Below are 5,611 nucleotides of genomic sequence, written 5' to 3'. Positions count from 1 at the left end.
AGTTTGAGTCATAAATTTAGACACAACCAAAGTATAGCATTTATGTAGCCAAGCAGATAATTTCACATGCACAAATTCTCAATATCATACTTACTTCACATTACCAACCCTTATATTCATACACAAAGATCAACTTAGCCAAAGGTAGGTAGCTCATTTATCAAGCGGCGAATACTTATTTGTAAGGGCTCAACTAATTCAAAGCACATACAAAACATACCTCATTGTTGGGATTTCACAAGCGTATTAACTGAAATTTTTACAGCAAGTTCATTCATTCCCTAATCACGTACCTTAGGAGTTTAACCAGATATAGCTACTCGTTCAAATGCCTTGGGACATGGCGGTTATAGTAATTCGAACAAATGCCTTGGGACTTAACCGGATTTAGTAACTTCGCACAAATGCCTTGAGGACTTAACCCGGATTTAGTAACTTCATGAAATGCCTTCGATCTTAGTCGGATATAGTCACTTAGCACAAAGCCTTCGGGACTTAGCAGGACATCATTGAATAACCATGCACATTTATCAATAAACATGACACATTCGTACTTCATTTTCATTAGCAAAACTCAAACACAAGGCACTTTTCACACTTGCAAATTTTGGCTCAATAGCCACACACAAAAAGCATGATTTTAATTTGCTTAAAACATGATCTAATCAAAGCATAATCTAAGTTCTATTACTCAAGAACTTACCTCGGATGTTGTCGAACGATTCCAATGGCTATTCGACCACTTTTTCCTTCCCTTTATCGGATTTAGTTCCTCTTTGCTCTTGAGCTTAATCTAGATACAAGTATGGCCAAACCTCTTCCTAATCCTCTTCCAAACCAAACATGAAGCAAGAACTCCTTCCTTCTTCGTTAGAATTTTCGGCCAAAAGAAATGAAAAAGGATGAACAAATTTTTTTTTCTCTTTTCTTCAACTCACGACAATGGGGGGGGAAACACTCACACACATTCTTTCTTTTTTTTTTCATTTCTTTATTACCCATACTCCTTATTTTATTTTTCCTAACATACCTCACTAACATAACATGTTTGTGACATGTTTCCACTCATAGCATGGTAGGCCACTACTAATTAGGGGAAATTTGACATGCAAGTCCTCCTTTTGATTACATGCACTATTAGATCCTTATAGATTAGCCTATCACATTTCAAAAGTGTCACACAAGTCCTACTAACTGAATTCACATGCAATCGACTAAATCGAAGCTTGAAATTTTCACACATTCATAATTACATATTCTAGACAATAAATATTACGTTCAAACATTTCGGTGACTCGGTTTAGCAGTCCCGAAACCACTTCTCGACTAGGGTCAATTTTGGGCTGTCACATTTCGAGGGGGAGTAGTGTGGCGGTGGAGGGTGTCGAGGTCATTGTCATCCATAAACTCCTCCGTGTATAGCCTAGTGCAATCCTGAACTCAGGCACGCTCAACTTATGTACTAGACCATCGAGGTGAAACTAGACTGTTCCAGGATCATCGAAGTTGGTCATGACGGTCTGAAGATGGAACGTCGAGCAGAGTTCCAATGTAAACTTGAGATACGTCGGCTCGACGATCTCAAAGAAGAGCCCCCATGGGTCAGTCGTTAGGTGGGCTCGGACCGCGTCAGCCAATTAAATCTGCTTGAGTGCGGCCAAATCAATGCAATGGCCCACACCCAGGGGTCGGCCCGCACCTAGGAACCTAGAGGAATGGGTGCCTAATCTTCGTGGTAGGACCCGAGGATGACGCTGCTCCTTTCCTCTTCTTCAAGGCGGGAACAGCGGTCTTCTTACCACGTGAGGACGACATTGTACCTACATTGAAAAATCAAAGTTCAATCAATATGCCTCAAGAATAGTATGGAAAATCAAGGCTAAATATTAATATTTTATGAGATTTACGTTAGAGATGATAAAAACTAAAGCCACTAAATATATCAAGTTAGAGGATTATGGAAATAATGAATGAATGCGTGTGAGTAGGCATAAATTCCATGGAAACAAGGAAAAATGGAAGAGCATATCATAATGGAGTAACTAAAATGACAAAAATATTTTATTAAACAAGCACTAGTATTTTACTATTCTAAGTATGAATATTCAAAAATAGTTCAATATAGCAAAGGAATCATGAAATAAGAAACATATTTAAAGAAAATAGAGAGAAAAAAGTAAACAAACGCAAAAAGAAGGAACTTGGGGCGTCTGAATCGGTGTTGTAGGCGGCGCACGGGCATGGGGTAAGGCGTGTGGAGTTGCAGCAGCTATGGTTATGGATTTTTTGGGAGGGAGATGATGAATAGTGAGGGGTTTATATAAATTTTGAGGCACACGGCCGTGGGACACGCCCGTGGGACACGCCCGTGTGCCCTAATTTTTTCCCGTATGTTTCGCGAATTTTGAATTTGGGCGCGTCTGACATTCGGCCCACACCCGTGTGGCTTGGGCGTGGGGGCCCACACGGCCGTGTTGCACGGTCGTGTCTTGCTTCGTTTGCTTCTCTTACGTCCGTGTACATAAGTCTACACCCTTGTTTGTGTAACACTCCTAACCCGTATCCGTTGCCGGAATAAGGTTATGAGGTATTACTTGACTGAACAAAACTTCTATAAGGTCAAAGATATTTACTAGGCATAAATAATCAACAATGAAAACATGTCTCATTGATTTTCCATAAGAGCTCTTATAAATTTACAAAATGACTCACTATCAAAACATAACCAAATATCTAATAACAAATTAACTACTGTCAAGTTATAACTAAAACATTTCACCACATTAGTTCAATTATAAGGCTTCTCTAAACAAAATGAGCAAGTCATCTTCGCATGGCTATAATGTATACAAAGTCGAAATATCATTCTACCTATAGTCTATCCTATACATGCCTTAAACCATGATGATATACAATCTTCTCAACTCACATAATGACTCGATAGTGTGATGATATCTCTGGCCCTTCCAACTCGAGCTAAAGTATAAACCTATAAGAAATGGAAAAGAGAACACGGAGTAAGCTTCAATGCTTAGTAAGTTTTAAGCAATGCAAACAATTAATTTACTTATAGATCGATTATTTCAAATTTTCGAGAAATCATTCCTAGATAATTGCCATTTTGGCCAAGTATCCATGAACATAATGCATATTTAGCAAATTCACCTCACTTGAATCTGAACTCAATTAAAACCAAATATTGAAATCACAAATAAGATCGTAAGAACTCAAAAAGCATCTCACTAACAAGTTTTAACCATGTTTGCAACAAAATCACAAATTCACTACAAGATGTCTTTCTGAGCAACAGTCACTAAATTATTTATAACTGGAGATAAGAAACTCCAAATCAAGTGTTGTAAATTTTTCCTGAAAATAGACTCACATATATTCCATCTATAAAATTTTCAGATTTTTTTGTTTGACCAATCAATACCATATTGTTATTGAAGTTTCCCCTATTTCACTGTTTGACTATTCTTACCACTCTTCACTACTAATCAATTTTCTTATTATACAGAATTCGAAATATGTTATCGTTTATTTCATTTGAAACTAGACTCATTAAGGAGTCTAAGAATATAAATTTTATCTTATAACCATTTCTGTAACATTTATAATGATTTTCTGAAAACAAAATAGGGGACCTCGAAGTCATTTTGACTCTATTCCACGTCACTTCAAATATCTCATTATTGGAAATTCTTTTGCTTACATGGTTTCTTTTATAAGAAACTAGACTCATTAATATTTCATGACGTAATTTATTCGGCCTCTAACTCAACTCCCACAATTTATGGTGATTTTCTGAAATCACGTTACTGCTGCTGTCTCAAGCAGATTTATTACCCATTCTTTGCATTCATATTATTTAACATGTATATCACCAAATCAATCTCATATAACCTTTCACCATAACCGAATACACACATACACATATGAGATTTTCACATATACTTCTCATTTCGCATTCATGATTCAATTCTGATCAATCTAACATATAAAAGTATATAATACATACCTGACCAACTTAATGTATTGAACCTATTCAATGGTAGTTTACTACGAACATTCGAAATCAAAATCTTACTCCAATCATCGACATTAAGTCTGCTAGGTTTGAAACCCAAATTCAATCACCACCATAAAGCATGCGGGACTTTAAGCCCGGATATAATACCAGGACAAACCCTTCGGGACTTAGCCCGGATATAACACCAGCACGAATGCCTTCGGGATTTAGCCCGGGTATAACACCAGCATGAATGCCTTCGGGACTTAGCTCGGTTATAACACCAGCACGAATGCCTTTGGGACTTAGCCCGGATATAACACTAGCACAAATGCCTTCGAGAATTAGCCCGGATATATATCTCACACAAGGCCTGCGGGTCTTAGCCTGGTTAAAATCCTCAATTATCGTTCACACATATATATATATATCATAATACATTAGCATTTCATTTACCTTACTAGAACACAAGCACAACATGCTTATCAATAATTTCACTTTCGGCTCAATAGTCACATACAAAGAACTCGATTTCGTTTCACTATCCAACATGATTTCTATAACCATTTGGATACAAGTCATATGTACAAATTACTTATCTCACTACTTAATTCAAGTAGATACATTAGGTCACAATTTATATATTATGCTTATATATCATGATTTTATCAAATCATAAGCTAAGTTCCATTACTCAAAGACTTACCTCAGAAAATTTTGAATAGTTGTGAATAGGCTATTCGACTGCTTTCTCCTTTCCCTTATCGGATCTAGCTCCTCTTTGCTCTTGAGCTTAATTTAAACCAATAAATTTGTTTAATCATTTCAAACATCAAAGGCAATTTAAAGCACTTAACCCTTATACTCAATAGTGAAACCAAACCGTATACCTAATTATTTTAACACGTCACCTCTAATGCATATATTGACTAACATATACCCAATCCATATGCCAAGTTACCATGAATAAAAATTACATATATATATACTACTAGTAATCTAATTATCTACTCGATCATATAGGGTAACTTCAATGCATCATAATTATACAATTTGCCATACACATACCGCATATTTGACAAACCGAAACTACTCTTACATATTATCCATTATAATCATTTCAATATATATATATATATATATATATAACATAGCTGAACATTCCTTAATATAAATGCATATAGTGATACTTTAGTAAAATATAATAACCATCTCCATAAGTATATTTTTACTCATGCAAAGACCGTACCTAAATCAACCATAGGTAGCACCCAAATCACCAACATTTTAACGCACCAACTACTTAAACTTAACCTTTCATACACTTATATCTAATGTCATAAGAAATGCCGAATGCCTAATTTAACCAAACTTAAAGATTTAACCTTCATCACTTTAATTAACCACAACCTATTTTTCAAGACTTCAAATACAAAGAAATGAACACTTATACTCTTATGCCGAATTAGTTAACACTTATAATCCATAGCCGAATGTCATTAAACCTAAGCCACCATAATAATTTTACCTATCACCTCATACTTTATTATCAAAATGAATTAATTATACTTATAAAGATAATATCAAGCCGAAACCGAT

This window comes from Gossypium arboreum, chromosome 3, assembly GCF_025698485.1.
Source record: "Gossypium arboreum isolate Shixiya-1 chromosome 3, ASM2569848v2, whole genome shotgun sequence".
Lineage (NCBI taxonomy): Eukaryota > Viridiplantae > Streptophyta > Magnoliopsida > Malvales > Malvaceae > Gossypium > Gossypium arboreum.
Note: the sequence above shows the minus strand (reverse complement) of the source record.